At 42.2% G+C, this 25,946-nt stretch overlaps 1 protein-coding gene across 1 annotated transcript in view; it reads left to right on the forward strand.

The window, feature by feature from the left end:
- The window catches only part of LOC131694260 (syntaxin-binding protein 5), a 2,823,745-nt gene that overhangs the window by 2,568,884 nt on the left and 228,915 nt on the right, over positions 1-25,946 (forward strand). The window lies entirely within an intron of this gene.

Genomic DNA, 25,946 nt, shown 5'->3' on the forward strand with positions numbered 1-25,946 from the left:
TTCGAACTAGCCTTAGGAAAATTACCCTTCATACATTTTCAAAGAGAGCAATCTTAGTTGTTGAATGAGAATACATCTGTTTCTTGAAGAATGCGGAAGTTAGAGTTTTGAGATATATTGTCCGTAAAACCCCCTATTATTAAAAATCATTTCTGCTGTATGCTACAAATCATACATTTTTTGCAGTTTTTCTAATGTTCAATAATTCTGTACCGGTTGAGACCGGACACCTGATTAGATGTAATGTATAGAGCAATTTTTTCGTCAAATATGGCGTCGTTCTTATTGATGAAATACAATATGTTTTACATTTCTTACAAAAGAAATGTATAGGATTCGCTCAAACTTTGACAACTTTTTCCGAGGCCGGGAGGGCCGAGTCTCATATACCAATCGACTCAGCTCGACAAATTGAGACAATGTCTGTATGTGTGTGTGTATGTGTGTATGTATGTATGTACAAAATGTCATGTAATCTCAGCAATGGCTGAACCGATCTTAATGAAATTAGTTTTAAATGAAAGGCCTAACGTTGCCATTTTACACTATTATTTTTGATTTTCGATATGTTGTTTACTTTCTGAGATATGGGCGATTTTGTCAAAACACTGCAGGTTTTTTGCAAATAACTTTCGAACAATACAATATTATCCCACAAACTTTACATAAATAGAAAAAATTGTAAAAATACCTTTCTAACAAGCTATAGATTGTCTAAATCCGTGAACGGACGGCGGAGATATTAAACCTTTTGTATTTTTAGTCCTCGCTTACCAATTTCCACTAACTAAAAATGAAATTGTTTCATACAGAGTATTGCTTTACTGGTGTTTTGGGGGCAAAACTAAACCGATTTTGAATATCGGGGTATGAAAACACATCTACGTGATTCAAGGAATTCGATGTTGAGAACATTTTGTGAATTACCTTTATAATAAATGAACCATTTCTCAAAAATCAATATAAAAGTTCACACAAAATAATGTGTTGATAAAGAAACAGTGAGTTCTAGTATTTATTCCTTGGATTAGGCATTGCGTTCAATCATGAGGTAAATGTTGGATGGTATATCAATACACAGATCAACAAGTAATTCACCTAGTAGTGAGATAAAAGATTTCTAATATAATTATGCTTGTGGCGTCACCGAAAGCAACTGTATGTTTGAAGCCCAAAAATCTAGCGAAAATTTAGCTCTTTTGCAAGATTTCGGTTATACTGGTTATGGCGCAAAAATTACTACTTAGATTATTTATGATAAGAATGTAAGAATCAATATATCATAATAATATACCTATAAAAATAATATCACTGCATTAACCATCATTTGCCATTCCTCACACGCCCCCCCATCTCTCTCTCTCTCTCTCTCTCTCTCTCTCTCTCTCGCTCTTTCTCTCTCCCTTTTATCGCATATATCTAGCTATTTCTGTATCCATTTCTAAGTTGTGTGATAAGATCTTCTGCCAATCTGAAATATTTATTCATATCCAAGCCCCCTCCCTTTTCCTGTAAGCGATGTAATTGCGAAGGTTTGAGAAAACAAAACTATTTTTTGTCTGCTACTACATCAACTCAACTTTAATTCAATTGAATTCAAAGCCTGTATCTACACTATAATTAGGGAAATTCATGGCTATATCAGAAAAATATTTGGCTTAACTGTGTAATATGAAAGTTTGACGATGATAATTTTGAAAAGAGACATTCCGCTTGCGATATTTAAACTATTCGTATCTCTATTGAATTTTGAATGAAATATATGCTCAATGACTGAAAGCTGAAGCCAGAAGGATTGGACTTGCCGTCAACGTTTCGAAGACAAAATACATGAGAGGAAGAGGTTCTAAAGACGACAACGTGAACCTCCCACCCGAGTTCGGATTGACGGTGAGGAAATCGAGATGGTCGACGAATTCATGTATTTGGGTTCACTGGTAACCGACGACAACGATAACAGCAGAGAAATTCAGAGACGGATCTTGGCGTGAAATCATGCCTACTTTGGACTCCGGAGGACGCTCCGGTCGAACAAAATTCGCCGGCGCACGAAGTTGATTATCTACAAGACGCTGATTAGATCGGTAGTCCTCTACGGCCACGAGACCTGGACTATGCTCGTGGAGGACCAACGCGCCCTTGGAGTTTTCGAACGAAAGGTGTTGCGTACCATCTATGGTGGCGTGCAGATGGAAGACGGAACGTGGCGCAGGCGAATGAACCATGAGTTGTATCAGCTGCACATTCGTTGTATTGGTACGAACTTTCATGAAAAATAACGGATCAAAGACCAAAAATATCCACAAACCAGATCCAGCAAAAGAAGTCTCCCAAAGTACCCACTCTCGATGGGGGATGCAACTACAATGTGTCTTCTAACTTATCGTCGTCCATATTTGGATATACTGAGTAGTTTGAACCGTTTCTTTTTCACAGTATTGGTCTGTATAGGACTTATTTATCCATATTTCCTGCACGAGAATTCCTAACGAAACAATATGAAAGCTATAAGGATGAATGGAAAGACACTGCATTGCAATCAACTGAATGCACGGCTTTTATGCTATCGACATAGCCTAGACATTTCACACTATTTACTTTAATGCAAATCAAAAATTTGAAATATCTACCTGTCTCATACACGAATCGCATTCTCCCTGTCGTTCTCTGTTCAAGGGACTTGAAAGCACATGTGACCTTGTTTCACTTTACTATATTCAATTGTGCGTTAAAATACTGGACCTGTAAATTCTATTCTGTACATAAATCTTTTTTCGGGAATATGTGACCAAAAAGTAAACTTCGAATTCCAAAGCAAATTGAACATTCCAGGTTCCTGATAACTAATTAAGGTACAACAATAAAAAAGAAACACCAGATAATCTTAAAACGACGCCGTCAAGTAAAGACGCATGTAAACAAAAAGAATAAAACCAAAAAAAGATGGAAGCCCTAGAAAGTCCATTGCATATTTATTAGCCTTTTTTCAGAAGATAGGATTTTCAAAAACATTTCAAAACTTTCTAATGCAATGGTTCTCCAATTCGTACAATCCGGTTTATTCATTTTCTTTATTCAAAAATGTTTTTAGCTTCAAATATATGACCATTTCATTTTAATTAATTATTTCATTCCGCATCTTTTTATTCGTTTTGTTCATCTGCGTTCATTTTACTTATTTTATTCGTTTCATTCTTTGGATTCACTCTGATCAGTTTATTCTTTTTGTGAATTTTACTCATATCATTCATTTAACTAATTTTGTTCATTGTTTTCATTGTATGCATTTTATTCATTTTTTCCAGTTTATTCGTTTTGTTCAGTTTCTTCATTTTAATAATCTGACTACTTTTTCAGTTTTAATCATTCCATCCAAATAATTTATTTGATTCAATTTATTTCTTTATATTAATTTATAACCTTTTACCATTGTTCAATTTTTCATTTTAATCAATGCATTTAATTATGCTAATTTTCTTCTTTTTATTCATTTTATCACTTCAGCTCATTTTGTTTATTTGATTCGTTTGTTTTATTTATGCATTTCATTTATTTTTTACTTTATTCATTTTGTTCATCCATTCTTTTTATTCATTTGATCAATTTCATTAATTTGATTCATTGTATTTACTGGATGAATTAAATCAATTTGATTCATTGTATTCACTGGATGAATTAAATCACTTTGATTCATTTAATTCATTTGATCAATTTGATCAATTTGATTTATTTGATTTATTTGATTTATTTGATTCATTTGATTTATTTGATTTATTTGATTTATTTGATTTATTTGATTTATTTGATTTATTTGATTTATTTGATTTATTTGATTCATTTAATTCATTTGAGTCATTTGATTCATTTGATTCATTTGATTCATTTGATTCATTTGATTCATTTGATAAATTTGATTCATTTGATTCATTTGATTCATTTGATTCATTTGATTCATTTGATTCATTTGATTCATTTGATTCATTTGATTCATTTGATTCATTTGATTCATTTGATTCATTTGATTCATTTGATTCATTTGATTCATTTGATTCATTTGATTCATTTGATTCATTTGATTCATTTGATTCATTTGATTCATTTGATTCATTAGATTCATTTGATTCATTTGATTCATTTGATTCATTTGATTCATTTGATTCATTTGATTCATTTGATTCATTTGATTCATTTGATTCATTTGATTCATTTGATTCATTTGATTCATTTGATTCATTTGATTCATTTGATTCATTTGATTCATTTGATTCATTTGATTCATTTGATTCATTTGATTCATTTGATTCATTTGATTCATTTGATTCATTTGATTCATTTGATTTATTTGATTCATTTGATTCATTTGATTCATTTCATTAATTTGATTCATTTGATTCATTTGATTCATTTGATTCATTTGATTCATTTGATTCATTTGATTCATTTGATTCATTTGATTCATTTGATTCATTTGATTCATTTGATTCATTTGATTCATTAGATTCATTTGATTCATTTGATTCATTTGATTCATTTGATTCATTTGATTCATTTGATTCATTTGATTCATTTGATTCATTTGAATCATTTGAATCATTTGAATCATTTGATTCATTTAAATCATTTGAATCATTTGATTCATTTGATTCATTTGATTCATTTGATTCATTTGATTCATTTGATTCATTTGATTCATTTGATTCATTTGATTCATTTGATTCATTTGATTCATTTGATTCATTTGATTCATTTGATTCATTTGATTCATTTGATTCATTTGATTCATTTGATTCATTTGATTCATTTGATTCATTTGTTTCATTTGATTCATTTGATTCATTTGATTCATTTGATTCATTTAATTCATTTGATTCATTTGATTCATTTGATTCATTTAATTCATTTGATTCAATTGATTCACTTGATTCATTTGATTCATTTGATTCATTTGATTCATTTGATTCATTTGATTCATTTGATTCATTTGATTCATTTGATTCATTTGATTCATTTGATTCATTTGATTCATTTGATTCATTTGATTCATTTGATTCATTTGATTCATTTGATTCATTTGATTCATTTGATTCATTTGATTCATTTGATTCATTTGATTCATTTGATTCATTTGATTCATTTGATTCATTTGATTCATTTGATTCATATGATTCATTTGATTCATTTGATTCATTTGATTCATTTGATTCATTTGATTCATTTGATTCATTTGATTCGTTTGATTCATTTGAATCATTTGAATCATTTAAATCATTTGAATCATTTGATTCATTTGATTCATTTGATTCATTTGATTCATTTGATTCATTTGATTCATTTGATTCATTTGATTCATTTGATTCATTTGATTCATTTGATTCGTTTGTTTCATTTGATTCATTTGATTCATTTGATTCATTTGATTCATTTGATTCATTTGATTCATTTAATTCATTTGATTCATTTGATTCATTTGATTCATTTGATTCATTTAATTCATTTGATTCAATTGATTCACTTGATTCATTTGATTCATTTAAATCATTTGAATCATTTGATTCATTTGATTCATTTGATTCATTTGATTCATTTGATTCATTTGATTCATTTGATTCATTTGATTCATTTGATTCATTTGATTCATTTGATTTATTTGATTTATTTGATTCATTTGATTCATTTGATTCATTTGATTCATTTGATTCATTTGATTCATTTGATTCATTTGATTCATTTGATTCATTTGATTCATTTGATTCATTTGATTCATTTGATTCATTTGATTCATTTGATTCATTTGATTCATTTGATCCATTTGATTCATTTGATTCATTTGATTCATTTGATTCATTTGATTCATTTGATTCATTTGATTCATTTGATTCATTTGATTCATTTGATTCATTTGATTCATTTGATTCATTTGATTCATTTGATTCATTTGATTCATTTGATTCATTTGATTCATTTGATTCATTTGATTCATTTTATTCATTTGATTCATTTGATTCATTTGATTCATTTGATTCATTTGATTCATTTGATTCATTTGATTCATTTGATTCATTTGATTCATTTGATTCATTTGATTCATTTGATTCATTTGATTCATTTGATTCATTTGTTTCATTTGTTTCATTTGATTCATTTGATTCATTTGATTGATTTGATTCATTTGATTCATTTGATTCATTTAATTCATTTGATTCATTTGATTTATTTAATTCATTTGATTCAATTCATTCATTTGATGCATTTGATGCATTTTATTCGTATTTTTAATTTTATGCATTTAACGTTCAGCCATTCGTTTTATTTCATTCAATTTGTTAGTATGAGTCAATTTATTCTATTAATCTTATAACTATTTCTAAATATAATCTTAATTTTTATTTAATAACCTAATCTAATTTGATTCGTGTATATTATAATTTTGATTTACATTAATTTTTCTACTCATTTTATGAATTTAAAAACCTATTATTTCTTTTTTTGCTTTACTTTTTTATTTCGGTCGTTTTGTTGATTTCTATAATTTATTCAGTTTATTCAAGATTGTATTCGGCAAGACTAGAAACTGTTTTCATCCCACCTCTAGTTGGGTGCTTACTTCTCGTGAGTTCTGCAAACTAATCCAATAGAGAAATGTGTAAGAAATGTCTCATCTCACTGCTAGGTGGATTAAATCGGTTTTTATTTCACTGTATTGGAATATATGCGCTACTGGTACTGGTATTTTCCTATTACTGCAGTAGAACGCTTTTGAATGTATAATGTTTGCCTTAAAATGAACGGAATTTTATTAATAGAAAATGAAAAAAGTTGATTTTTTCATAAACAATACATTCTGAGGAGTCTCTTAAAGTTAAATTTCGTGTGAATAAAAATAACATTTTATTATAAGTATATATACTGTTACACAAATGAACAATTTTCCAACACTATTTTTTAAAAATATAAAAATTTTACTGCATTTACCGCATTACCGCGCGGTGCGGTGCGGTAAATAAAGTGCAGTTGCGGTAAGCGGTGCGGTTTTATTATTTTTTTTGCGGTTGCGGTGCGGACAATCCATTTACCGCCCACATCCGCACCGCGACGAACCCTAGTCGATGCAATGGTTTGAGGTTTGTTTTTGTTTTTGGGCTCAAGTTTGTTTTATTGCGTGCTAGAAACGTGGGTATGTTTTGAGATTTCGACGTAAGTTTGGTTCTATGGCTTGTATGTAGATCAGTTTTCCGGTTTGGATGTAGGTCTGTTTTCGAAGTGCTAAAGATGCAGGTCTGTTTTAGAAATGTGTTTGGTTGATTATTACTAGCTGTGAAAAACATAGTTGTTTGGTACTGTACATGTTGTTTTTTACGAAGTGGGTTTTTATGTTAATAGGGGCTAAGTGTTATGCTTGGAATGCATGGTCTGAGGGTTTAATTTATTTTAGCTTTGTCAGTAATTCTTGTGTGTTATGGTTTTGTCATGTTCGATGTAAGATTTTCGAGTCGTGGGAAACTATCAGTTTGAGATGTGATGTAGCGCCGTAGGTTGGGTTCAATTAGTATTATGTTTGGGGTACGGTTGGTATTGGTATAGTACACGTGTTTGCAAATGGAGCTCGAATGTACAAACGATTTTGTGTACGAATAATTGTGTTCGAGATTGTACATAAAAGTGTACTGGAAACGAGAACAACACAAAAGATGGGTTTATCTATTGCAATCTATTCTTAGAAGTATTTCGGGGCGATATGTGTAAAAAAATTGAAAATTTATCGTGTGATGGCTGAATTATATGCGTTTAAAATTGGAGCACTTTTCATTACATACCATTTTTGTGGAATTTGCAAAGTGCACCCCCATACCGTAATCAAAGACGTAGTCCTACGTCAAAAACTCTTCATATATATAGAAGAATTCTAGAAAATTAACCTTACGCGAACTTTCTTTTCTCGCAGTACTATGAACTGCTTAATTTCTATCTTCCTATACTAGACACAATTATTGTCACATTTATAATAATCCAATTGCATGGAAAAGATAGCTGTTGACAGTTTAAATTGATAGGTTTTATCAGTTTTCAATAATATTTCAAGACATTGAAACCTTACTTTCCTGAAAGACGGAAAAATGCCAAGCTTTTTCCTATTCTGAAGCCAGATAAAAAATTAGCAGCAGTATCTAGGTATCGACCAATAGTTTAGTCTCTTCTATTAGTAAATAATTTGAAAAAATCATCCTAACTAGAATGATGTCACATATTAGTGGGAATTCTATTTTTCCTCCCGTCTTGGACATTAAACTACTCATCAACTTGTGAGAGTAACTAACATGATAACCGCAAATATCTCAGAGGAATATTCCACTGTAGCTGCTCTTCTAGACATCGAAAAAGCTTTTGACAGTGTTTGGCACAAAGGATTAATTGCTAGAATGTGGGATTTCTATTTTCCAATTTACGTAATAAAGATAATTAAAAAATATCTTACTCACCGTGAACTACGGGTATCTTAAGCGGATCGTCTGGTGTAAAGTGCTTTAAACGAAAGTTATTTTGTTTTACGATTTTGAAGGCAAGGCAACATTGGATCTTATGTGTATTGTTAGGATCGCTTTATACATTCATTGTGTACGAACAAAAATATTTTCAGTCACACAAAGCCACACATACGAGCGTTTCAAGAGTAGACGTCCAACCATTTCCATGTCGAGGACTGCCGCGACGAATATGATAACGATAAAATTGTCAGATAGGGAAATTCAATAAGTTTTGGTAAGCTTAAACTTGTAGCTAGTAGATGAAAACCAAAAAATCTCATATTTTACGGTTTCGAGAAAAACGCTATTAAAGGGTGCCCCACATCAAATTGCATCACGGAAAAACCTGTTTTGATCCACCTAGCGGTGCAATTGTGCCTTTCTCATTTCTCTAAACTATGGCACGGAGGCTTTTTATGTTCAACATAATTGTGGAAATATCCATTACATTCTTAGTACACTTTGCACTTATACACAATGGCATGCTAACCACGAACTTGATGAGCTACGTGTCGACGGTGAAACACTTGAAACAAAAAATATCATACTTCATTAGCCTAATTAGCATTAGATCAATGTTATCTGCTTGCTAACTCATTTTGTCATGCGGGGGTGGGTATGTGAGGAGGGCGAAAGTCCCATGAACGACTCCCCAGCTTAAATTGGTATGCTTTGAGATATAGTGGTGGTTTAAAGATGATGGGGTTGAAAGGGAGGGGTATGAGGGCTGGATGGGGTGGTGGTCTGAGCGGTGATTTAAGGAGATTTTTAAGGGAGGGGAGTGAACAGTAGAGGGGGGGGGGTGTAACCCCTCTCCGTAAACCATCAACTACGCCCCTGTTAAAATCCAGAAACCTTATGCGAGTCGAAAAAAAAATTGCCGGGCCGGGATTAGGTTATTAGTTCAGCAGTTTGTTTACATCGTGTTTGCTTTTTTGCTCTGGAGAAAGTTCTATTTTATCTGTGTTTTACTTACCGTTTTTCGGCGAAAAAGTTTCCAGTCGCTTGACGGACATTCTGTTTTGTTTCCTGTACTGCTCACCAGTGAAATCCTTGTGCTAAAGTGCTTTATTTCGCCGTGTGAAAACTTTGTGAGTCTACGGTGAAATTGTGAGACTGCAACCTGTGTGTAATTCCCCACAAAAAAACTTACGCGCTCACTTCGCCATCTGCACGCGAGTAGTGGAAAGTGTTCCCCACACTTCAACTTTGCGCACAGCGAGACGAAATCTCGGGTGGGTTTTCAAAAGGTCGTAAGCGACAAAAGGCGGGTTGAAATCAGCCATGAGTTATAGTTGCAAGTCATGCGACTCTCCCGTTAATGGGATTGAGAAAATTGCATGTCGCGGCCATTGCGGATCGATTTTCCACCGAACCTGTATTCCCGGTATGCAGCGATCCGCACTAGACCTGTTGTCCAGTTTCAACAACAACCTGTACTGGCTCTGTGACGATTGTGCTCGCTGTTTCAACGAGTGGGTGCAGCAATCCGTTTCCGCTGCTCCCATTGTGGACACAAAAAAATTATGTGAGGCTGTAGATAATTTGAACATAAATCTCTCGAGCCGTATTGAAAATCATTTTCCAGTCAATTGCGGCTCTGTAACTCAAAGGGGGCTGTTTGTCAAGCGACAACCGGAGGATCTGCCCACTCCGAAACGATGTCGCGAGAATAATGCTAAAATTCGCGCCACTGCAGCCGCTGTCTGTGGTACTAGAGCCATTCAGCGGGAAATCAGAACAGTTGCGGATGAGCGGGAGCAGTTTTGGGTCTATTTGAGCCGTCTTGACCCGAGCCATACAGTGGAGGAAATCGTTGCCATGACCCAAGAATGCCTTGGAATAAGCGATGCACCCAAAGCAATTTTGTTGGTCAAGAAGGAAACCGATCTCACGAAACTCAACTTTGTTTCTTTCCGAGTTGAGCTTCCGAGCGAACTAAGGGACACTGCACTCAAAGCGTCTACTTGGCCGACTGGAGTACTCGTTCGGGAATTTAATTTCGACCAGCCAAAGCAGGATAGATATCGCTAATGGGATACCGAGATGCACCGCAGCTTGTATTATGGAAGCCCTCGATCCCCCCGCCACAGTCCAGCTACTGCAGCCAACGTTCACCAGTCGTCTCGATCCTGTGTGCGGAAGTGGAGAAAGGGTCTTCCAAACTTCCCCCTGCGGCAAGTACCTATCCTTTCTGAATAATTCAAGCGCTGAAATGTTCCCCGATTCCAGTTCTCCTTTAGTTGCACCGTATCAGCACCAGATGCCGTTCTTCCTGCCTGCGAACCGCAGCTGTTTATGAGAGACACCTAGTCCAGCTGCATTGCATACATCCCACGTAATGTCGTCTCTTCGGTCACCGGGACGCACACTTGCCGCCAGCCCTGAGGAAGCTATTAGTCCCCCCACCACAGTCGAGCCTTTCCTGCCAGCGACCAGCAGCCGTCCCGGTCCTGTGGTGGAGATGGGACGAGGGGTCTTCCGCAAACCTACCTCAGGCAAGTACAATGCATCTGTGAGCTCTTCCTTGCCTCAAAGCTCTTCGATTTCCAGCATTGGTCAACGACGGGCTAAGCTGCTGCTATATTACCAAAATGTTGGTGGTATTAATTCAATCGTTGAGCAATACCGTCTTGTAGTCTCCGATAAGAGTTTTGACATCATTGTCTTCGTCGAAACATGGTTGAACGATGACACGCTTTCCAGTCAGGTGTTCGGTACTGAATACGAGGTGTTTCGCTGTGACAGGAGCCCTAGCAACAGCCGAAAATCCACCGGAGGCGGCGTATTAGTAGCGGTTAAAACCAGCTTAAAGGCAAGAATCGTCGAGAACACTTCTTGGGTTTGTCTAGAGCAGGTTTGGACAATTATCGAGCTTGGCGACCGTAAGTTGTACTTGTGTGCTTTGTATGTTCCACCCGACCGCGCTCGTGATACCGAATACGTTGAAGCACACTGCAGCTCAGTTTTTACTATCCTCGAAGATGCTAACGCTGTTGATGAGATCATGGTACTAGGAGATTTTAATCTTCCTACCATTTCATGGATTCGGACCATTCCGTTCTCCACCCTTGTGCAGTGAGGCTACTTGACAGCTATAGCTCAGCCACGTTACTACAAATCAATCCTATTGCCAATGAGAATAGCCGCCATCTCGATCTTTGTTTTGTCAGCGATCAGGTTTCCGCCACATCAATAGTGACGGCTCCCTCTCCCCTAGTAAAACCAGTGGCACATCATCCTCCACTGATCGCCACGATTAATAGCTCTGTGGTGCATGACTTCGATATATTACCGCTTTCTGTCTCCTACAATTTCCGTAAAGCTGATCATCACAGTATCGCAGACCTTCTTTCCACCATCGATTGGGAAAATATTCTGGACCCCGAAGATGTCGAAACCGCAGTTCAAACCTTTTCAAACGTTCTGGTGTATGCTATTGACAGGCACGTTCCAAAGAAAGTTCACCATCAACAAACCGGCCCTCCATGGCAAACGAGTACACTGCGACGGCTGAAGTCTATAAAGAGAGCTGCCCTGCGGAGGTTTACCAAGTATTGCACAATATCACTCAGAGACTATTACGTCAGTCTCAACCATGCATACAAAAGAGCCAGCCAACACTGTTTCTATCGATATCAGCAAAATATTCAGCGTAATCTCAAGTCACATCCTAAACGTTTCTGGAAATATGTGAACGAGCAGCGCAAGGAATCAGGCCTGCCGTCGTCTATGACTCTCAATGGGAATACAGCTACCACATCTCGAGGCATATGTGCACTTTTTTCGGAAAAATTCGCGAATGTTTTCGCAGATGAGGCACTAACTATTGAGCAAATCGAACTCGCCGCTAGCAGAGCTCCACTTGTAGGCCAAGCTTTGGGTGCTATCGATGTCGATGCAACGATGATTACCAGAGCTTCCTCTCGGCTTAAGTCATCTTTCAATCCGGGACCCGACGGGTTCCCCTCCGTTATCCTGAAAAGACACATTGAAGCTTTGATTACTCCGCTTCTTCATATTTTTCGAGCATCTATTGCTAGAGGAGTTTTCCCGTCTTACTGGAAATACGCGAACATGTTCCCTGTCCACAAGAAGGGTAACAAGCGAGACGTCAATAACTACCGTGGAATAACTTCATTGAGTGCAGTTTCAAAGTTGTTCGAGCTGGTGATTATGGAACCTCTTCAGGCTCATTGTAAGCAGTACCTAAGTGACGATCAACACGGCTTCACGTCCGGGCGGTTAACAGCGTCTAACCTGCTGTGTTTAACATCCTACATAACAGAGAGTATGGAACATCGTGCTCAAACCGACGTTGTTTACACCGACTTATCTGCCGTTTTCGATAAGATAAATCACGATATCGCAATCGCAAAAATGGAGAGATTTGGAATAAATGGTAGTGTTTTGCAGTTGTTTCGATCCTACCTCACAGACCGAGAGATAGCGGTTATCATAGGAGATTGTCAGGCCCCCACCTACATTTCTACGTCAGGAATACCTCAAGGAAGCCACTTGGGACCGTTGATGTTTCTGCTATACTTCAATGATGTACATCTAGTTCTGAAGACTCCACGATTGTCCTTCGCAGATGACCTCAAGATATTCCGCCTAATTCGGTCAATTGAAGATTGCAGATTTCTCCAACAGCAGCTTGATGTCTTTGCTGATTGGTGTAACACGAACCGCATGTGCGTGAGCCCGAAGAAGTGTTCGGTAATATCGTTTTCACGGAAAAAAGATTCGATTCATTTTACCTACCTACTAGAAACTACTAGAAAAAGACATTGAACGCGTCAGTCACGTTAAAGATCTGGGAGTGATTCTGGATCCTCAACTTATGTTTAAACAGCACATCTCCTATGCAGTTGGTAAAGCATCTCGAGCACTGGGATGCATCTTCAGAATAGCCAAAAATTTTACGGATATCTACTGTCTCAAATCGCTCTACTGTTCTTTATCGCGATCAATTCTAGAATATTGCTCTGAAGTTTGGAGTTCAAACTACAATAATGGCATTGAGAGAATAGAGTCCGTTCAGCGTCGCTTTTTACGTTTCGCGCTTCGTAGATTGCCGTGGAGAGATCCTTCCCGACTACCTCGCTATGAAAACCGGTGTCAGCTAATTCAACTAGAGCCCCTACATGTTCGAAGGAATACTGCAAGAGCCTTGTTCATCGCTGACACTCTGCAAGGTCGTATAGATGCCCCAGCTATTCTGGAACAAATCAACATAAACGTCGCTCCTCGAACACTACGCAACAACATTATGCTCAGATTACCATTCCGACGCACTAACTATAGTATGTATGGAGCCATCACTGGTCTGCAACGAATTTTTAACCAGGCAGCTACGGCATTTGATTTCAACGTTTCTCGACAAAATCTGCGTATACGTTTTTCCAGACTATTTAATCAATTAGCTAACAACACTTGACCTTTTTATTTGTTTTTAATTATTGTATGTCTATTGTTTTTGTGTACTTGATTGTTAGTAATTAGACTAGTATATAAGTCAACATCATTGGGGCTTTGATATACCTGTTGATGTATTGAACAAATAAACAAATAAACACTCACATACACACACATACACACATACACACACATACACACATACAGACTTTTTCCGATCTTGATGAACTGAGTCGAATGGGATATGACATTCGGCCCTCCGGGCCGGGATTAGGTTAACGTTTTTCAGAGTGATTGCATAACCTTTCTATATGAGAAAGGCAAAAATGTGCCGAAATCCAAAAAAGTGAATCGTCGTCGAATTTTTTTTCAAGTTTGCATCAAATCTCGACGTTTCATGCACCTTGAACACATTTAGCATCAAAAATAAAAATTCTATTTTTAATTTTTCCTATAGTTTATATAAGAAATTTCTATGTGGCCGCACTCTGAAACCCGTAATTCCGGAACCAGAATTTCGATCGATCCAAAATTCAATAACACCCGATGGGAAGGTTGCACCTTTCATTTGAGACTAAGTTTGGGCAAATCGGTTCAGCCATCTCTGAGAAAAATGAGTGACATTATTTGACACATACGCACATACATACACACACATATACACACATACAAGGGCCCAATGACGTTAGCCGAAATGTGCGGCGACAAGCTGAAAATTATCGTGGAGGGCCTTTTCCCGAAGCACGACCCAACCGCATGGCCGCCTACACCGTACGCTAATGCAGATGGTGGAAATGCAGGTGATAATCGGGTTTCCAACGACGAGCTCCTTATAGTGGCAAAAGGGCTGAAAGCGAAAAAAGCTCCCGGACCGGATGGTATCCCCAACGTGGCACTGAAGACTGCGATCCTGGCGTTTCCGAACATGTTCAGGATAGTCCTACAGAAATGCCTGGACGATGGCTACTTCCCGGAAAGATGGAAGATCCAGAAGCTGGTGTTACTGCCAAAACCAGGGAAACCACCAGGAGATCCAGCATCGTATCGGCCTATATGCCTGCTGGATACTCTCGGTAAACTCCTGGAAAGAGTCATCCTCAACAGGCTGACGACCTACGCTGAAAGTGAGAACGGACTATCGCAGAGACAGGTCGGGTTCCGGAAAGGAATATCGACGGTGGACGCCATCCGCATCGTCATCGCGAACGCGGAGAAAGCATTGAAGCAACAGAGAAGGGGTAATCGCTATTGCGCCGTGGTAACGATAGACGTGAAGAACGCGTTCAACAGTGCTAGCTGGGGAGGCATCGCCGTAGCGCTGCATAGAATGCGGGTTCCGGACTACCTGTGCAAGGTTCTGAAAAGTTACTTTCAGAACGAGTACTGGTCTACGAAACGAACACGGGGCAGAGGTCGATTAGGGTAACGGCGGGAGTACCTCAGGGCTCCATACTCGGCCCAACGCTCTGGAATATTATGTACAACGGAGTGTTAACACTGGAACTGCCCAGGGGAGTGGAAATCGTCGGCTTTGTACATGATGTTGTCCTGACGATAACGGGCGAGACCCTTGAGGAGGTGGAGATGCTGACGGCAGAGACAATAGCCATCGTAGAAACCTGGATGGTTAACGTCAGGTTGCAGCTGGCTCACCACAAGACTGAGGTAGTGTTGGTTAGCAATCGTAAGCAAATCGAGCGTCTCGAGATCAGCGTCGGGGGACAATCCATTCCATCGATGCGCGCGCTGAAGCACCTGGGTGTGATGGTTGACGATCAGTTGAATTACAACTGCCATGTCGACTACGTATGTGAGAAGGCTGCGAGGACAACTAGCGCATTGGCAAGGATCATGCCGAATCACGGAGGGGCAAGAGGCAGCACGAGACGTCTCCTGGCGAATGTCTCATTCTCAATCCTGAGATATGGCGTACCGGCCTGGGCTGCTGCGCTGAACTCAAAGCAGAACCGGACGAAGTTGACAAGCACTTTTCGCCTAATGGCTGTTCGTGTCGCAAGTGCGTACAGAACGATCTCGTCGGAGGCGGTATGCGTAATTGCCGGGATGATTCCCATCTGCATCACTCTGGCTGAGGACGTAGAATGCTACCAGCGGAGAAATGAACGTAATGCAAGGAGACTGGTACGAGCGGACTCGTTGGCTAAGTGGCAGCAGGAGTGGGATTACGCGGAGAAAGGAAGGTGGACCCACCGACTCATCCCAAATGTGTCTACTTGGGTACATAGGAAGCATGGAGAGGTGAACTTCCATCTGACGCAGTTTTTGTCCGGGCATGGATGCTTCCGGAAATACCTACATCGGTTTGGGCACGCTTCGTCACCCCTTTGCCCGGAGTGTGTGAATGTGCAAGAGACACCGGAACACGACGACTTCGAATGCCCCAGATTCGAAGAAGTCCGAAGGGGTATGCCTGATATAACAGTGGATAACATCATCGAAGAGATGTGCCGCAACGAGCATATCTGGGACGCTGTCAACAGAGTTGTTACGAGTATACTCTCCGAGCTGCAAAGGAAGTGGCGAAGGGACCAACAAAGTAACGACATTGGTTAGAACGCCGCAGTGGAACCACAAATAGGGTTTCGGAAGAAATTCCGCCGCCGGGAAACTCACCGACGGTGTAGACTGGGTCCACCGCCGGGTACCAGTTGAGTAGTACGCGATGTAGCACCGGGCTCGGGTCGTCGGGGCGCCAGCGAACCGGACGTCAGGCTCCACCGGAATCGCCGGACCGACCTCGACACTCTACCGGGTAGCTCGTGAGTAGGCTAGATCCACCGCCCGAGTAGACCGCGTCGAATAGCCAGAAGTGGGTCGTTGGGGCGCTGGTGAATCGGAAGCTACGCTCTAACCGGAATCGCTGGATGGACCTCAGCATCTGCTGGCTGGCCGTTGAGTAGGCTAGGTCCACCGCCGGGGACTAGACCGAGTAGACGAGGCGGGGAGCTTAATGGCTCACAGAAACGAACATCGGTATCGGGAGCGGTCTGCCGCCGGGAAATTCACGAAAGGGCTGATTCGGCGCCGTGGACTACCCGACAGAATCGTGACGAAAAGGGGAGCTAATTGGCTCACGAAACAAACACCGGTAACGAAAGAAATTCCGTTGTCGGGGAACTCTCAATCGGAGTAGGATAAGCGGTAAAGCTGGAAGATTTTAGTAGAGCTAAATGGCAGGTATCGGTGTCGGAGGAAATTCCTCCGTCGAAGAACCATAGGTCGGAGTAGGGTGAGTTCACCGTTGAGCACTATCCAAGCGGATCCTGATGAGGCCGGGAGCTGAATGACTCACGGAAACACGAGCTGAATGGCTCAGGGAATCAGCACCTAAACGGCTCACCACAGTGACGAGAAATAAACGGCGACGTAATGGATGGAGACAAGAAGCAGGAGAGGAACCGAGAGTTAAATCAAAGCTCATAGGTCGTATCACTCCATGAACCAAGCGAGGCTCCGAGATAGAGCAGCAGAAAGAGGTGCGACGAAAGCGCAACGAATCCCCCCAAGAAATAATACGATGACGTAGTTCCGTGGGGAAGAAGGGCGTAAAAAGTAAGGAATGATTTTAGTGGTTAGGCACGAACGTGAGTCGTGAGTCCCACACAGTGCCAATACACTACAGGCCAGGCTTTTGAAGCTTTTTTAACCTTACTATAAAAAATACACACACACATACACACACATACAGACTTTTTCCGATCTCGACGAACTGAGTCGAATGGGATATGACACTCGGCCCTCCGGGCCGGGATTAGGTTGACGTTTTTGCATAACCTTTCTATATGAGAAAGGCAAAAATGTGCCAAAATCCAAAAAAGTGAATCGTCGTCAAATTTTTTTTCGAGTTTGCATCAAATCTCGACGTTTCATGCACCTTGAACACATTTAGCATCAAAAATAAAAATTCTATTTTTAATTTTTTATATGAGAAATTTCTGTGTGGCCGCACTCTGAAACCCGTAATTTCGAATCCAGAATTCCGATCGATCCAAAATTCAATAGCAGCCGATGGGAAGGTTCATTTGAGACTAAGTTTGGGCAAATCGGTCCAGCCATCTCTGAGAAAAATGAGTGACATTATTTGACACATACGCACATACATACACACACACATACTGGGGGCAGCAGGGACAGGAAGGGCAGAAGTCTAGGGGCCTAACGAACCCCCCCCCCCCCCCCACGGTCCTACTGCGAGTTGGGGAGCTATCCTAGGATATGGTGGGGCTAAGATTGGGCTCTTCTACACCCCTAAAAAAAGCTATAACTACGAAAGCAGCTCCAACGAAGCGAGTCTGTGCCGCTTCTGCTAAGACCCTAAGATTCCAATAATCTAAGATCTAGGCAATAAAAGCACTCTAGCCCAACAGGAGTGCCAACCGGCACATCAGGATCGACGCCAGTAACATCCTGATTATGGTATACTGGCCATGGCGAACGTCAACGGACAGGACACGGATGACGAATAGGATGGCGACTTTGGGCTGACAGGCGTGCTGTTCTACTCCCTGAGTAAAGAAGGATGACATCGACTTGAAATGGCGAGTGGGCTAACAGCATGGCTGCCTCCGTCCCAACAAAACCCTGGCAGGTCTCCGGGTACGTTCAAAACTCGCCATCATTTGGTTGGTGGTACTAGGGTCGGTTGAAGCATTCCCGATTTACGCCGATCCGGCTCTGAACAATACTCCCCATGAAGGATAGTGTCAACCCTTGCATGACCTCACTGCTGCTTTTTGGCAGCATAGATAATCATGGGATCGCGAGAGGCGACTATGTGCAGCGAGTGGAGATAGCGGCCCGGAGTTGGGACCCAATAAAATGGAGGGAAAAAAACAAGCAACCGATATAAATGGAGCAGGCATAGTGAATCCGTTTGCCAGAGGTGGGTTGGCGAGGTCACCACCACCAATAGTAGCTGAAGTCATCCAGCAAAAGCAGGAGGATGGGAAGCCGAAGCAACAGCAACAGCAGCAACAAAAACAGCCGGAGCAGAGCGGAATGAGCTACACCCCACAAACGCCAAAGGTAGTGGTAGCAAGGCACTTGGTGGAGGAGCTCCACAAGTTCGTGGACACGAGAAACAATGTCCACAAAGACATTAAGGAGATGGTCATCAAAATCCGGAAGGCGCTACTGTCTGCCGTGAAAGAGTACGAAACGGCAACCCAAAGGGCAAATTCAGCTGAGCGAGCATCGGCGTCGGCTAAGGCCACTATCCTGCTAGCCCCTCCGAAACAGGGCAAGGAGAGGCAGATTGGAGTGAAGAACACGAGAGTTCCCATAACTCCAAAGAGGACAAGATCCTCGCCTGGAGACGAAAGACTAGGCGGGTCAAAGAGGCAGACGCTCGAGGACGCTGTTGCTGCCGAAGGAAAGGACGTCACCTTACAGGGTGAAAGCTGGAGTACCGTTGTAGGTCGGAAGGAGAAACGCAGGAAACAGCAAAAAAGAAGGAGGAGCAAAAAGGGGAGCAGAAGAGGAAATCAGAACCCTCGGCTCGTCAGAAGGCGCCTAAGGGAGAAGCCGTGCTCGTCAAAGCAAATGACGAGACTACGTACGCAGCACTGCTCAAAAAGGTCAGAGAGGACCCGGAGCTGAAAGATTTGGGAGAAAACGTGTTAAGAGTCAGGCGTACCCAAAAAATGAGATGCTCCTCGAGCTTAAGAAGAGTACTACGACTAGTAGCTCTGCTTTGCAGGAGATTATAACTAAATCAATGGGTGGAAAGGCAGAAGTTAAAGCCTTAAGCCCGGAGATGGCAATTGTGTGCAAGGACCTCGACGAAATAACAACGGAAGACGAGCTGAGAGGTGCTATGAAGCAGCAGTGCAAACTGGGCGATGTGAACATGACGATCCGGTTAAGGAAAGGATACGGAGGAACGCAGACAGCGATGATTCGTTTGCCGGTAACCGCTGCAGACAAGGCGCTGGAGGTAGGTAAAGTTACAGTTGGATGGTCGAGATGCCTACTGAGAGCCGCCCCACGAGTAAATAAACAAGCGGAGCAATGCTTCAAATGTTTAGGCTTTGGAATTTAGCAGGGCTTGCAAAGGCCCGGACAGATCCGGGATGTGCTGGAAATGCGGAGAAACGGACCATCTTGCGAGAGACTGTACGCAGAGGTCGAAGTGCTTTGCACCCCAGCGGAAGGAAACGACCATCAGACGGGTGGCTTTAAATGTCCAGCCTACAAGAAGGCGACTGCAGGCCAACGGTGATGGAGGTGACCCAGAAAAACCTGAATCACTGTGATACCGCACAGCAACTGTTGTGGCTGTCTACGACAGAAACTATGTGCGATGTCGCTTTGATGACAGAGCCTTATCAAGTCCCCCCTAATAACGGTAACTGGGTGGCGGATAGATCAGGAACCGCTATGTTACAAGTAATGGGAAGATTCCTCATCCAAGAAGTGGTAGAACGTTCATACGAGGGTTTCGTGATAGCCAAAATCAACGGCATCTTCGTATGTAGCTGCTACACTCCCCCAAGATGGACAGTAGATCAGTTCAGCCTAATGCTGGAGCAGTTAACCGAGCAGTTGATCGATCGGAAGCCGGTAGTCATTGGTGGTGACTTCAACGCCTGGGCTGTGGAATGGGGCAGTAGAGTAACCAAAACAAGAGGGTGTATCCTGCAGGAAGCTCTAGCGAAGTTAGACGTACGATTGTGCAATGAAGGCTCTGTTAGCACATTTCGGAGAGACGGGAGGGAGTCTATCATCGACGTCACATTCTGTAGTCCCTCATTGACGGCGAACATGAATTGGAGAGTATGTGAAACGTATACGCATAGTGACCACCAGGAGATTCGCTACCGTATCGGTCAACGGAACCCCGCGGCAGTACAGAGAAGGTTGACCGGCGAACGAAAGTGGAAGACGAAAGCCTTCAACAAAGACCTCTTTGTTGAGGCACTTCGGCCGAACGGCGGGACCGAGAACGTGGATGCGGCTGACCTAACAAGAAGGATTGTAGCGGCTTGTGACGCCACAATGCCGCGAAAACTGGAACCACGCAACAAACGGCGTCCAGCTTACTGGTGGAACGAGACGCTTAGTACGTTACGCGCTGCTTGTCTCAGAGCCAGAAGGCGGGCCCAAAGAGCAAGGTCGGAACCAGATAGAGAAGAGCGTAAGGCAGCGTTTCGGGAAGCTAGGGCAGCTTTAAAACGGGAGATAAGACTTAGCAAGTCAGAGTACCACAAGGAGCTATGCCGAGAAGTAGACGCCAATCCCTGGGGTGACGCATACCGAGTCGTGATGGCGAAAATGAAGGGTCCGACGACGCCAGCCGAAATGTGTCCGAGCAAGCTGAAGATAATCGTCGAGGGTCTTTTCCCGAAGCACGATCCAACTATATAGCCACCGACACCGTACGGCGAAGAAGAAGGAACAAGCACGGATCGACAAGTGACTAACGACGAGCTAGCAGAAGCATCGAAGCGCCCAAAATCAAAGAAAGCCCCTGCTCCGGATGGAATACCAAACGTGGTATTGAAAGCTGCAATCTTGGCATATGTGGAAGGTCCAGAAGCTGGTGTTGCTGCCGAAGCCAGGGAAGCCACCAGGCCCATATGTCTGCTGGGTACACTCGGCAAATCTCCTGGAAAGGATCATTCTTAACAGGTTGACGAAATTCACGGAAGGTGAGCGCGGACTGTCCAAGATGCAGTTCGGTTTCCGTAAAGGAGCATCGACAGTGGATGCAATTCGGATAGTGCTCGAGAGTGCTGAGAAGTCATCTAAACATAAGCGAAGAGGAGATCGATACTGCGCTGTGGTCACGATGGATGTGAAGAACGCGTTCAACAGTGCCAGCTGGCAAGCCATCGAAGCAGCGCTGCATAGAATGAGGGTTCCCGACTATCTATGCCAGATCCTGAAGAGCTACTTTCAGAGCAGATTGCTGCTGTACGAGACGAGCGAAGGACAGAAGTCACTGCGTGTCACAGCTGGCGTTCCTCAGGGCTCCATTCGCGGTCCAACCCTTTGGAACGGGATGTACGATGGGGTCTTAACGCTGCAGCTGCCTAGGAAAGTGAAAATCGTAGGTTTCGCGGACGACGTGTCACTAACGGTGAAGGGTGAGACACTCGAAGAAGTGGAGGTGTCGGTGATGGAGACAATAGACGCGATCGAGAGCTAGATGAACGGGGTCAAGCTGCAAATAGCTCACCACAAGACGGAGGTGTTGTTGGTCAGCAACTGCCGATCGGTTCAACGGATGCAGATCGACGTCGGAGGGCACGTGATTGTGTCGAAACGTGCATTGAAGCAATTGGGAGTTATAATCGACGACCGGTTGAGCTTGAACAACCACGTTGATTACGCCTGTGAAAAGTCGGCGAAGGCAACGAACGCAATAGCGAGAATCATGCCAAACGTCGGCGGTCCGAGAAGCAGCACGAGACGTCTGCTATCTACTGTTTCGTCATCAATACTCCGATATGGGGTTCCTGCCTGGAGTGCTGCGCTGAAAACCAAGCGGAACCGTGAAAAGCTAAACAGGACATTCCGACTGATGGCCGTACGAGTCGCGAGTGCCTACAGAACAATATCGTCGGAGGCAGTATGCGTTATCGCCGGGATGATCCCCATCTGCATTACCCTGGCGGAGGACGTGGAATGCTATCAGCGGAGAAATTCACGTAACGCTAGGAGACTGGTTCGAGCGGACTCGTTCGCTAAATAGCAACAGGATTGGTACAACGCGGAGAAAGGAAGGTGGACCCACCGACTCATCCCAAATGTATCGGCCTGGGTACATAGGAAGCATGGAGAGGTGAACTTCCATTTGACGCAGTTTTTGCCCGGACACGGATGCTTCCGGAAGTACTTGCATCGGTTTGGACATGCTTCGTCACCCCTTTGCCCGGAGTGTGCGACTGTGCAGGAGACACCGGAACACGTGGTCTTCGAATGCCCTAGATACGAAGAAGTTCGTAGGGGTATACCGGGTATGACAGTGGACAATATCGTCGAAGAGATGTGCCATGACGAACATACCTGAGACGATGTCAACAGAGTGGACTCGAGCATACTCTCCGAGCTGCAGAGGAAATGGCGAAGAGACCAGCAAGAAGCAGCAAATCGGGTCTCGAGAGAAATTCCGCCGCCAGGGCACTCTTCAACTGTGTAGACCTGGTCCACCGCCGGGAACCAGTTGAGTAGTACGTGAAGTAGCACCGAGTTGGGTCGTCGGGGCGCCTGAGAACCGGACGTCAAGCTTCACTGGAATCGCTGAACCGACCTCGACATCCTACCGGGTAGCTCGTGAGTAGGCTAGATCCACCGTCGGGGATTAGACCGAGTAGACCGCGTCGCAGAGCTAGCAGTGGGTCGTTGGGGCGCTGGTGAACCGGAAGCTACGCCCCAACCGGAATCGCCGGATAGACCTCAGCATCTACTGTATGGCCTGTTGAGTAGGCTAGATCCACCGCCGGGGACTAGATCGAGTAGATCGGGACGACGCGGAGAGCTAAATGGCTCACAAAAACGAACATCGGAATCAGGAGAAATCTACCGCTCGGTTGCAGGAGAATAGGCTAGATCCATTGTTGGGGACTAGACTGAGTAGTTCGCGAACAAGTGAGGGCGGGAGCTGAATGGCTTATCGGGAAAGTAGAGCGAAACGGAACGAGAGGAAGCCAAAGGGCTCAAGAAATTGTGGTGCTAAAACAAAAGAAGAATCGGTATCGGGAGAGCCTCCTTCGTCGGGAACTCTCCGTCGGCGTAAGCTAGATCCACCGCCGGGGACTAGACTGAGTAGACCGCGACGAAATACCACCAGTCGCAGGTCGTCGGGGCATCAGCGAACCGGACGCCCTGCTCCACCGGAATCGCCGAACTGACCTCGACATCTGGTTGGTTGGCTCGGTTTCGGGAGAACTTCTCTCGCCGGGGAATTCTCCGTCGGAGTAGGCTAGGTCCATCGTCGGAGACTAGACCGAGTAGTTCGCGAACAAGTCTGGTGCTCAATGAGTAAACGGCACTGAATGGTGCGAGAAGGGAGTTGCGGTGCTAACTGGCACAAGGGAGCCGAAGGGCTCGGTGAATTAGACAGTCTGAAGTTTGCCGCCCAGACTGTACTCGTAGGGGAGGGGTACTAAGCTTTCCGACTGCCATGCAGAACTCGCCAGTCTGTATGGATGGTAGAGAATTGGTGGGTGTAGAGGAGTGGGGCTGCAACCCTGCGGAAGAAACGAACTAGTAAGTAATTGAATTAGAGTGTGTGCTATGCACATAAAAACCCCTCCCCGAAGTAATGCCGGGGAGGAATCAGGTTCTGGGCAAGAGCAGTGATTTTTAGCGGGTCGGGTGATGGCAGCCCAAACCCGTTCCCTGAGACTTTGGGGTTTTTGTACATTTTTCCTCACTCAGGGTTTTCCTGAAATTTTTTTTACTGCTCTCTAAAAAAAACACACACACACATACAGACTTTTTCCGATCTCGACGAACTGAGTCGAATGGGATATGACACTCGGCCCTCCGGGCCGGGATTAGTTTGACGTTTTTCAGAGTGATTGTATAACCTTTCTATATGAGAAAGGCAAAAAAGTGCCAAAATCCAAAAAAGTGAATCATCGTCAAATTTTTTTTCGAGTTTGCATCAAATCTCGACGTTTCATGCACCTTGAACACATTTAGCATCAAAAATAAAAATTCTATTTTTAATTTTTCCTATAGTTTATATGAGAAATTTTTGTGTGGCCGCACTCTGAAACCCGTAATTCCGGAACCAGAATTCCGATCGATCCAAAATTCAACAGCAGCTGATGGGAAGGTTGCACCTTTCATTTTAGACTAAGTTTGGGCAAATTGGTCCAGCCATCTCTGAGAAAAATGAGTGACATTATTTGACACATACGCACATACATACACACACATACACACACACATACAGACTTTTTCCGATCTCGACTAACTGAGTCGAATGGTATATGACACTCGGCCCTCCGGGCCGGGATTAGGTTGACGTTTTTCAGAGAGATTGCATAACCTTTGTATATGAGAAACGCTGCAGAAAATGACCCATTGGGTCTTTTCTCTTGTAAATTTAAATTTAAGTAGTTTAGAGTGTATTATTTACACTGTATTTTTATCGCTGTCAGTTTTTCGAAAATTGGTGCCGATAGATTGAAATCTGCCTGTGTTATAGTAAATACACGCGTGGAATGCATGGCTGTTTAAAGCAAAAGAAGTTTAGCGTGACCACCGATATTGCGGGAGACCTTTCTAGAGGTTCTAACAATTAAGCGAATAAAAAAAGTCGATTATGTTTGCCCTCTAAACCAGACGCCCCCCTTAACAGAATTGTAAATCTAATAAGCTACCCATTAAAGCAGGCGTCGCTCAAGGGTCAAGCGTCGCACCAATCCTATATAATATTTTTACCTCTGATCATCAAAATCTATACGCAGACTGTAAATGTCACTTTGAAGGATCACATTGAAGGAATCCAAACAAAATGCAACAAATATGTAAAATATTTATACCCTCTAAAACAGAAATTCTACGCTCTGCCCAAAGTACAAACTACTAACTTATAAACAAATATTTAGACCGGCAATGCTATATGCAGTTCCAATTTGGGCAAGTTGTTGTGCTACAAGGAAGAAAACGCGTAAAAGGATTCAGAATAAAATTCTGAACATGATTACGAAGCGTCCTCCCTGGTTTAGCAAAAACGAGTTGCACAGACTCGCAAACATAAAAACGTTAGAAATTATGACGAAAAGTAACATAAGCAATTCCCGACAAAAATCGTTGCAATCACCAATTGCAACGATTGGTTTGTTTTGCTCCTTATACACATGACAAGTAGGTTTAAAACTTCATAAATCACTAAACTGCGAAAGCATATTATATCTTGGGCATAATTAACTGAATCAATGTAATGCAAACAAAACATCTTTATCAAATAGAAAATAAAATAAAAAACGACCTATAGAATTGCGTTTCATGACTATCCTTAGATAAATT

Source organism: Topomyia yanbarensis, chromosome 1 (genome assembly GCF_030247195.1).
Source record: "Topomyia yanbarensis strain Yona2022 chromosome 1, ASM3024719v1, whole genome shotgun sequence".
In the NCBI taxonomy this organism is placed as follows: domain Eukaryota; kingdom Metazoa; phylum Arthropoda; class Insecta; order Diptera; family Culicidae; genus Topomyia; species Topomyia yanbarensis.